This window comes from Otolemur garnettii, unplaced genomic scaffold, assembly GCF_000181295.1.
Source record: "Otolemur garnettii isolate 467f Iridium unplaced genomic scaffold, OtoGar3 scaffold00005, whole genome shotgun sequence".
NCBI classification, from domain to species: domain Eukaryota; kingdom Metazoa; phylum Chordata; class Mammalia; order Primates; family Galagidae; genus Otolemur; species Otolemur garnettii.
Genome location: NW_003852400.1, coordinates 42,618,501 through 42,629,839, shown reverse-complemented (window position 1 = coordinate 42,629,839; position 11,339 = coordinate 42,618,501).

Sequence of the window (11,339 nt, the reverse complement as noted above, 5' to 3'; positions counted from 1 at the left end):
GGTAACAGACACTAAAGGCCATTGATTTTTTTCTTTTTTCTTTTTAATTCCTATTTAGGGTTGAGTCTGAAATTGATCACAGAAATGCAATGTGAAGATATGGTTTCAAATATAATTAATATTTGGATAGAATTTTAACCTTCATTAAAACAGTGAAAGAAACTTCCTTATTCTTGTACATACCAAAAATTCTAGTTTAATCACATAAGCAGCAACATATGAGCCAGAAGCTATTTTTTGTCAAATGAAAGAAAACCAGCCATTTCATTATTTATTTATTTATTGAGACAAGAGTTTCACTATCTTGCCCTCCGTAGAGTGCCGTGGCATCACGGCTTACAGAAACCTCAAACAGCAATTCTCTTGCCTTAGCCTCCCAAGTAGCTGGGACTATAGGCGCCCGCTACAATGCCCAGCTTGTTGTTGTTGTCATTGTTTAGCATGCCCGGGCTGGGTTTGAAGGCCACCAGCCCCAGTGTATGTGGCCAGAGCCTTCGCCACTGAGCTACAGGTGCTGAGCCTTCTGGCTATTTTTAGAGATGAGGTCTCCTCTGGCCGGAGGCCACAAGGCTGGTCAGGAACTTGTGAGGTCAGGCAATCCACGCACCTCTCCTTGCCAGAGGGCTAGGATTACAGGTGTGAGCCACTGCAAAATGAGCCATTACAATTCATTTTTGCACAAATGACCAGGTATTACATTAAAGAAGATTGCAGTAGTACCTTAAATTTAATTACAGACTTCTTTCCAAGTACATGGAGTACTACATAATTGATAATTTCAAAGGATTTCTGATAGCTTCTGACATTTAGTAAAAAGAAGTGTCCCTCAACTGGACATTAGCAGGGCTAGTGTCCATTCAGTTTCTGAACTCACATGCTCTCCATTTCTACCAATGCTCCTGCCCTTAAACCTCAAGAGGATAGCATGAGGCCGGGCGCGGTGGCTCATGCCTGTAATCTCAGCACTTTGAGAAGCCGAGGTGGGCAGATGGCCTGAGTTCACGAGTCTGAGCTAGAGTGAAACCCCATCTCTAAAAATAGTTGGGCATTGTTGCGGGTGCCTGTTGTCCTAGCTACTCAGGAGGCTGAGACAAGAGAATCGCTTGAGGCCAATAGTTAGAGGTTGTGAGCTATGACACCAGGGCACTCTACTAGGGGTGACAAAGTGAGACTCTGTCTCAAAAAAAAAAAAAAAAAAGATAAAAAAAGAGGGCAGCATGAGATGGTGGTTAACAGCATAAGCTAGACTGGTATAAATGTCAGCTTTGCCATTTATTGACTGGGTGAGCTTGTGCCTCAGTTTCCTCAGCTATCAAATATGAGTGTTAGCACCAGCTACTCCATAGGATTGTTCTAAGGATGAATTAAGCTAATATATGGATAGTGATTAGAACAGAGCCTAGAATTATTATCAAGCAGTTGTTATATCCCTATACCCTTCAAGGGATTATAAAGAATGCACCAGAAACTTAAAATCTAGGCTCTGCCCCTAAAGAATTTACAATTTATATGGGAAAATCTTGGTAGAGGAATGGGCTTTTACACCTCTTGCTGGTTTTCAGGGGAAGGAATTTGGCTTCTCATGTTTCTATGCTTATTCTCCCAGGAGAGGAGAAACTTCTTAGAGTGGAGTGACTCTGAGTATGATCCTACAAAGAAAAGGCAATGAATTCTCCAGTGTAGTTAGGAGATGCATTTGGCCCTCAACCTACCATACATCCTACAATTTAGCTTCGTCAGTAATGAAGGTGACAACTTGGGTTCCACCTGTTAACTATCTGTTTTACTTCTTTGGTTTTTCAGCACTCAGTCTGAGAAGTGGAGAGCTATTAACTGAGGCGACTCTTAGAGACCCCAACAGAACACATTGACCCACAAAAGCAGTTCAGTGCTAACTTCTATGGTGTGGACATGGAAATGAGAGTTTAGGATAGGATGAAGCAACAGGGAAGAGTTTAATGGAAGTGGGACTTGAGCTCTTGAAGAATGGGATAGAATTTGGATGGGGGAAGGCAGAGAAAAGAGCCCTTATGAAAATGGCAATTTTTTTTCTAAGACCCATAGAAGTTTGTACTTCTATACAAGCAGATTAAAATATAAAATATTGGTTAAAATTAGTAAGTCATTGCTGGCATGAATGTGGTGAGAAGGGAACACTTTTATACTACTGATGGGACTGCAAACTAATACAACCTTTTTGGAAGGAAGTATGGAGAACCCTGAAAGAACTCAAACTAGACCTCCCATTTGATCCTGAAATCCTATTACTGGGCATCTACCCAGGAGAAAAAAAGGATTGGTAAAATGATACTGGGTGGCATCTGTGGCTCAGTGGGTATGACTCTGGCCCCATATACTGAGGGTGGCGGGTTTGAACCGGACCCTGGCCAAACTACAACAAAAAAATAGCCAGGCATGGGCGGTGCCTGTGGCTCAAAGGAGTAGGGTGCTGGCTCCATATATCGGAGGTAGCAGGTTCAAACCCAGCCCAAGACCCCCCAAAAACTGCAATAAAGAAAGAAAGAAAATAAAAATAGCCAGGCATTGTGGGGGGTGCCTGTAGTCCCAGCTACTTGGGAGGCTGAGGCAAGAGAATTGCTTAAGCCCAGGAGTTAGAAGTTGCTGTAGGCTGTGACATCACAGCAGTCTACCGAGGGTGACAAAGTGAAACTCTGTCTCAAAAAACAAATTTTAAAAGAAGGACAACTGCACTAGACTGTTTACCGCAGCTCAATTTACAATCACCAAAATGTGGAAACAGTCCAAATGCCCACCAACCCAGGAATGGATTAACAAGCTGTGGTACATGTATACCATGGAATACTATTCAGCCATTAAAAAAGATGGAGACTTTATATCTTTTGTATTAACCTGGATGGAAGTGGAACACATTATTCTTAGTAAAGCATCACAAGAATGGAGGAACAAGAATCCTATGTACTCAGTTCTAATATGAGGACAATTAATGACCTAGTGCATGGTGGGGGGTGGGGGAAGGGGAGAGTAGTGAGAGAGAAAAAGGGAAGGGGTTGGGGGGTAACGGTGTGTGACATACCTTTGGGGGTGTAACATAAGAGGGACTTTACCTAACAAATGAAATCAATGTAACCTGGTTCAAAGAACTTAAAGAAAAAAGAATAGCTTACCCTATAAAATACTGTATCACAAGACCCCTCCCATTCTAAGAAATTTACCAGGGACCCTGAGAGAACTGGAAGAAACAAAACTTACTAACTTACTAACCAAGTAATGTCACTGGGAAAAATAATGAAAAAAAGGTTTCAGAATGGGTGAATGATAGATATATTGTTAGTTTATCACCCCCAGTCCATCCCCACGCTCCAGGTAAATAGGTATGGATTAGAGATTGGAGCCTGAGCCCGCTGAAACCATGGTGAAAAGGCCCCTACTTGGTGATCCTGTCCACACCAACGGCAGTGAAAGTGAAGGGCATTCCTGCCCGGATACATCACATGTGAAACCAGCCAGTGATGAGGAATGGACGATCCAATGTCACCCAGAACATCCCTACCGTCCTACCCTGAAAAAACAGACAACAGCCCTGCCCCAGTCACATACCAGGAGCTGACTGGTCTACGCAGGGCAGAAACTTGAGGACAAGCAGCAGCGGCGTGGGACTGATTATTGGTTCTTTGCTCTGGACTTTTTCACCTTCCTTCTTTAATCTTAGGTGTAAGACATGATGAAGGTTGTCAAAAAAGTATCCAAAAGGTAACCCAAACTAGACAAACTGTCAAAATTGTGTTAATGGTTTATTCTTACTATGAATGTACAGGAAAGTCTGAAGGTACATCCAATATCAGATATGTGTGCCCCCCAGTGGGCCAGCTGTTTGCTACAATCCTTCTGAACCCCCAGAGCAGACTGAATTTACTATGTGGTATACTGATATTCCTAGAAAGACAATAACAGAAGGCATATCTAAACAAGTAAAAAAAAAAAAAAACCATTAATAACAAATTTGCAATATATACAGACATGTATCTTTTTATATTTTCAATAATAATTAGAAAATTTCCAGAAATACTATAGATTTCTGAAGAATTATTTCTATGTATTTCTTTTTTTTTTTTGAGACAGAGCCTCAAGCTGTCCCCCTGGGTAGAGTGCCGTGGTACCACTGCTCACAGCAACCTCCAGCTTCTGGGCTCAAGCATGTCTCCTGCCTCCGCCTCCCAAGTGGCTGGGACCACAGGTGCCTACCACAACACCTGGCTATTTTTTGGTTGCAGCCATCATTGTTGTTTGGTGGGCCTGGGCTGGATTTGAAACCACCACCTTAGGTGTATGTGGCTGGAGCCTTAGCCACTTGAGCCACAGGCTCCAAGCCTATGTATTTCATAGAAATACAAAAATTTCATATTTTTGTTGTCATGTTAACTTTAATTCTCTAATTGTTAATGGTATACAATGGATATTTGTATACTGAACTTAAAAATAAAAAGGCAAATTACTCACAAAAAAAGCTATGCTACACTAGAGGTTTTCTAAAATTGTGCAAATAACTAACACAGAAATGTTTTAGATATTTTGTAATATTAGACTTTAGTCTTTTAAGACATTTATTTGAAGCTTATTTCCTGCGAGGTTTAAAAATGAAATGTAACCTGTTATAATATTAGTATACTTAGTTCATTTAAGCCAATTAGATGTTAAAATGCCTTGTGTTTTATCAGTATCCCCAGAGTGGTTATTACCAGTATGAGTTGAAATATAAACTGCATTTAGATAAAGCCATTTGATATTGTGGAATTATTTTCTAAAAATATAAATCCAGAATTCTGTGCATATCATTTGCAGTTAGACTTACTTAATTGAAACCTATTTATAGGCTTGGTACCCATAGCACAGTGCCAGCCACATAAACTGAGGGTGGTGGGTTCGAACCCGGCCCGGGCCGGCTAAGCAACAATGACAACTGCAACTGAAAATAGCCAGGTGTTGTGCTGGGCGCCTGTAGTTCCAGGTACTCAGGAGGCTGAGGCAAAAGAATCGCTTGAGCCCAGGGGTTTGAGGTTGCTGTGAGCTGTGACGCTGTCTCAAAAAAAAAAAAAGAAAAAGAAACATATTTATAAAGATTTTGGATTGGGGAGGGCGCATACCTCAGTGGTCAGGGCGCCGGCCACATCTACCAGGGCTAGTGGGTTCGAACCTGGCTGGGGCCTGCTAAACAAACAAAGATTTTGGAAACAATATTCAATTAATTGTTGCTAAGATTAATTGTAAAATAAAGGATGGGAAATTAAAAAATAGTAAGTCATATTACTGTTTGATGACACATGGTAACACAGCTAAGGTATGGCAGAGGAAAAGGCGATGTAGGTCCTCACTGCCTGGTTTTTTTTTTGTTGTTGTTGTTGTTGTTGTTTTGAGATAGAGCTTCAAGTTGTCGCCCTGGGTAGAGTGCTATGGCATCATAGCTCACAGCAACCCCCAACTCCTGGGCTCAAGTGATTCTCCTGCCTCTGCTTTCCACATAGCTGGGACTACAGGCGCCTGCCACAACGCCCAGCTATTTTTTTGGTTGCAGCCAGCATTGTTGTTTGGCAGGCCTGGGCTGGATTCGAACCCGCCAGCTCAGGTGTATGTGGCTGGCACTTGAGCCACAGGCACTGAGCATGACTGGTTTTTCTGATCAATGTCACCTAATTGCCAGGAATGTTCTAAGTGCTTTGCACATTACACCCCTTCCCCATCTTATAGCTGAGGATGCTGAAGCCCAAGGAGTGGTCATTTTCCTAGTGTTACACAGTCAGTAAGAGAAGGAACTGGGGCTTGAACCCAGGCAGTGTGGCCCCGGAGCCCATTCTCACATCATCTGCTTTGTGACTTCTCAGTCCAAGGGAAGGGTTGGGTAGTCCTCTCCCATGAAGGGGACTAATGAAGAGACCAAGGCTGACCAGCGTGAGGACTCAGGAGGCTGTCACACAAGGCCATGAGCTAGGTAGGGCTGGCCAACAGAGGATATGGAAAGCCAGGCACAAGAATTGGATGTGCATAGAGAAAAGAAAAGGAAGATGCGTCCTATTATGCTCCTGCCCCCAAACCATTCTGTATTGCTCATTGTACTAATTCCAAAGAAGATTTCCAGGGTTTCAGTTTGGTAGACCGGGCGTTATGCATATATGAGAGTGTGGTAGAAAAAAAAACAGAACAGAATCCAATATTCATTCGCTGGGCCCCTGCTAGGAGGGTGCATGGCTCAGAGTGAAAACCTGTCCTCTCATCTTTTTTCCCCAGTGCCTGCCCAGAAGACAAGCAAGGCTGGAGATGTGAATTTGAGGTTTCACCTGAACTGGAGAGCTGAAAATACAAAATCTAAAACTCCCTGAAAAAAAGAGCCCTAAGGAGTCAGAAGAGAAACACTGAGGGAAGAGGGGACAGGGACAGCTCAGCGCTGAGGAAGTTAGCTGGGCTGTTTAGTGTAAGAGCTCCCCAGCCAGCTACATCAAAGGGCTGGTAGAACATGAGAACTGGGAGGAAGCCAGGAAGCTTAACAATGAGCTTAAGAACGGGAGGAGAGGAAATGAAACCAGGCTCTGCCCTTGCGCCACCATTACCTAGGGTCAGAAAGGGAACGTGGTGGCCCGTGTGTGGCGCTTCATCGTTTCCCAGCCTCTGGGGGCATAAGGCCTCTTTTCAGCTGGCTAAGGTGGTGGGGGAGGGGAAACTGCGTCCTCAAGTTACAAACCTGGAATACGTTTTTGTGCTTTCCGCTTGTTTCCTTAGCATCACACCTTAGCTCTATCCGCTGGGCTCTTCCCACTTCCACTACCTTCCTAATCCTTTGATAATCTCCCTGTTGCCAACTGGGTCTGCCCATATCACAGGCAGAACCGTTCCTGTCTCCACCCCGGCTAGCTGCTACCTTCAAGGGAGGCCCTGCCTCCAGGCCTGCTCCAGGTCGTCTCTCAGCCCCTGCCCCACCCCAGCCTGGCTCTTGCTACTTCTAATAGGAATTAGCTAGCCCATTCTCTTTGCTCCTTCTGGCTTCCTCTTGGTGACCCCTGATTATCTTGAAAAAATGTCAGCTGCACCTGGAGACTTGTCCCTTTGTGCATGTGCTGGCCATCTGTTTCCCCACAGGCAGTGTTGCAGACACTCAGTTAGATGATCCCCATGAGTCACACCTTTGTGTAGCCCCTTCCCCTGAGTCCTGGTAGAACCTGTGACTTGTTTCAAACCAAAAGGAATTTTGGTACAGGTGATGAGATGTCACACCTTGCACCGCATGGTGTTATATAAGACTCTGTCTTAGCTGACTAGAGACAGAGAGACTTCCTTGCTGGCTTTGAAGATGTGAGTTGCCAAGTTGTGAGAGGGCCATGTGGCAAGGTGTTAGTAGATGCTGACAGTAGCCCCAACCACCAGCCAGCAAGAAAATGGGGACCTTGGTCCTGTAACCTCTAGGGAGTGAAAGACCTTGGGAGCAGGGAGTGGGTTTCCCACCAGTCAAATTTCTAGGACAGAACACAGTCCACCGGACCCTTTGCTGCAGCCTCTTGAGACACTGGCCAAGAGATGCATCCATGCTGTGCCTGGACGTCTGACCCACTGTGAGAAGCTGAGTTAAAGATGTGTGTATTGTAAGCTGATAAGTTTGAAGTAAAATTTGTACAGCAATAGATAACTGATGAAGGCAGGCAAAATAGAGGCACTTTTGAGAGGCTTGGCAATAAAAAGGAATCAGGAAAGAGTAGCAGATTTTTCAGAGGTCTTTTAAGATGGGATGCCCCGGCCCATAATCTTTCATATATATGTGTTTTTCAGAAGATATTTGCATCAGTCAGCTTCCCACCAAGAAAGCAGAAACCACTATGGCTATTTGAAATAAAGGAAGGGAATGCATGTGATTTGTTCCATAGGTGATGGAAATGGGTGAAAAGGCAAGCAAAGGACAGTGAAGCCCCCAGAGATTAGCAGCAGCAGGCAGCCACTTTTACTCCAAGTCCAGAGAGCCAGTCAGAGGGAAGAGGAAGTGTCAGTGGCACTTGGAGGGAGTTCCAGCAGTCCAAGCTGGGAGTTCACCCAGCAGAAGCAGCTAATGGTGCGCTTGTCCCAGGAAAGGGGAGTGAGGAAGAGGGGCAGCTGCTGGAGCACCTCCTGAGTCGGGCTGGGGAGACACTCTGGCTTTCCCCTTCCTCCCAGCTTGCAGTCTTCCTTAAGAACCTCCAGTGGCCAAGTCCAGCTGGACGTTAGCTGACAGAGGAGCCTGGGAAGTGCAGCCAGAGGACTCAGAGCCTATTATGGGCTGAATTATGTCTCCCAAAATTCACATGTTGCAGCCCAACCCCAGTAGCTCAGAATGTGACTGTGTTTGGAGATAAGGTGCCTGAATGTTGGTGTTTTCCCCAAAATTCATATGTTGAAACATGATCAATGGGATGGTACTGGGAGGTGCTTAGATCATAAGGGCAGCATCCTCATGAGTGGGATAATGTGGTTATTAAAGTGGCCCTAGGCCAGGCGCAGTGGCCCACACCTGTAATCTTAGTACTCTGGGAGGCCAAGGTGGGAGGATCACTTGAGCTCAGGTCAATACCAGCCTGAGTTGGCTCAGTGCCTGTAACCCAGCAGCTAGGATGCCAGCCACATACACAGGAGCTGGCGGGTTTGAATCCAGCCCTAGCCTGCTGAACAACAATGACAACTACAACCAAAAAATAGCCGGGCATTGTAGAAGCCACCTATAGTCCCAGCTACTTGTGAGGCTGAGGCAAGAGAATCACTTAAGCCCAAGAGTTTGAGGTTACTGTGAGCTGTGATGCCATGGTACTCTACCGAGGGTGACATAATGAAACTCTGTCTCAAAAAAAAAAAAGAAAAAAAAGAAAAAAGAAAGAAAAAAATGGCTTCGTAGAGCTGCTTGACCACTTTCTCCATGTGAGGACACAGCAGGAGGGCGCCATCTATGGACCAGAAGTGAGCCTTCAGCACACTCTGACTCTGCCTGTGACCTGGTGTGGACTTACCAGCCTCCAGAAATCTGAGGAATTTCTTTTGATTTATAGCTACTCAGTCTGTGAGTAAAATTAATTTTTTTTCTTGCTGTTGTTTGTTTAAAAACAACAACCTTTTTTTTTAGAACAGTTTTAGATTTACAGAAATATTGGGAACTTGGTACAGAGGGTTTTTTTTTTTTAACAGTAACTGGAACAGACTTAAGACATAAGGTCTTTAAAAATGAGATTACGTTACAACAAGGCTGTTAGTGTAGGCCCTAGTATAATATCACCGGTTATCCTTAGAAGAAGAGGAAATCTGGATACACAGAGAAACACAGGGGCATAGGACTTTTCCGGCCAGGTGCAATTGTTTCCATGGTGACCGCCTTCTATCCCTCCTGATAAGCCATTAGGCATCTGCTGCCAGAGGCTGTGCCAAAATCAAAGACTTCCTTGCCAGATGCAAGCACCTTCACTGACAACCAACCAGGTTAGCCCAGAACACGCTTCTTGTCTACATCACTTTCCTTGGACTGATTCATTACCTCTTTTCCATTATTTTTCTTCCTTTTGATGTTAAATTAAAAGGTGTGGAAATTTTCAACTATAATATTTATATCTTGATGAACTACACTCCTATGTATTGTTTGCAATATTGACTGACTTGTGGAGGGCTGGAGCCCACGTGTTAGCAGCTCTGACTGCCCGGTGAATGGGCAACAGTGAGAAGACGTGCCTCCTTGGGAACTCCACACAGCTCAGGACTTTTATGACAGAAATAGCATCAGTCAAAGTCTGACGTTGTAGAAAGACGCAAACATGCGTAAACCTGGGTGTCTCTGACTTTGCACTGCTCACGACACCTGGAGAGAGAAAAGTACAGGAATGGTTGAGTCTAAGTCTGATGCTGAACTTTCAGGAAATCCCTGAACAACCTAACCTTACTTACTCTGCTTTAGAGAGTCAAAGCTAGCACTGGTGCTTTGGGGGGAAAATCTTCTCCTATTGTAAAGATACGAGGATGGAGGTGTTAACCAGAGACAATCATGCAGTTCATAAATTTGGAAAGGAGAAGTTTATTTCTCATAAAGGGTTGCAGCTTGGGGAGGGAGCCGTTCCCACAGGCTGGTAAGAAGCAGAAACATGAGCTTCAAGGGAGGACCAATGGGAACAGGAATTTATGCTAAGTGGGATGGCCAGATGTACATATTTAATAAGCTGTAGGGGAGTCTTGAATATTCAGGAAAAGAGAAACATGCTCGTGTGCAATTGAGCTTTATACCTCTTTATAGAGTCCATGTTCAGAAAGGTGACGGGGTCTTGCAGTGTTGGGGATCAGAACATGGTACCCCTAAATATGGCACCTTGGCAATTGAGAAAATCATAGAAGCAAGAAGGTTATTATCACCTTCCCCCACCTTTTTGCAGGAGAGCTGCCCACCAAGGAATACTCTAACCTACCTCACATGAAAGTAGACCTTAAGACCCTCATTCCAGAGGGGGTCCTGCCCTAAACCTGGAGGGAAGGAGTTCTACACAGCGAGGCCGAGAAGAACCTGAACAAACAGGCCATGTTGAGTTCCCCCCTGGTTTGTTACCCTGAGGTCATACTCCTTTTTGTCTAATCACATTTCTATACAATTCTCTCTCTCTCCCTTCCTCCCTCCCTTCCTTCCTTCTTTCCTTCCCTTCTATCTTCCTATCTTCCTTTCTTATTTATTTATTCTTTGAGACAGTGTCTCCTACTCCAAACTGAGTAGGAGATGATTAAGTGCTTAATCTTAAACAATTATTTCCCATTTGTATTGGCTGGGTCAAAGCCCCAATTGTTACGATTCTGTTATGCAGGTGATCCTACTCTGTCTGTCTCCACCATCCTACCTCCACTATCCTCTCCTTGTTGTTTGGCACCTTATTTTAACCAGCTGAGCAAGCACTGCTCATTTTGAAAGCAGCACACAAAGTGGAATGATGGCTGATTTTGGCACTAAAAAAGCTGGGTTCGGGTCCAAGCTCCACCATTTGCCAAATGAGAGATCAATACACCCTTCGGGCAACTCAGGTGGTAAAGTTGGGATACAGTAGTGCCTCTCCTTTTTTCCTCGCTCACAGGAGTGTCATAGTGAAAGTTGATACCTCAGGTGTGCACCCAGCCTGGTTTCTCCAACTGTATTCTCCTTCTCACCCAAGGACACCGTCCAGCCATCCCATCCTCCTGCTCCTTCATGCCTTTGCATTATTGCGTTACCTTCTAAGCATTGTTCTTACCTCTCTTTCTATGAACACGGTTTATCCCTCTCATATTTCGATTCAGTGATTCCCTGAAGTGCTTTGAGCTTGTCACCTTTCTGTGGCTCTGTCTTACGACTGCGT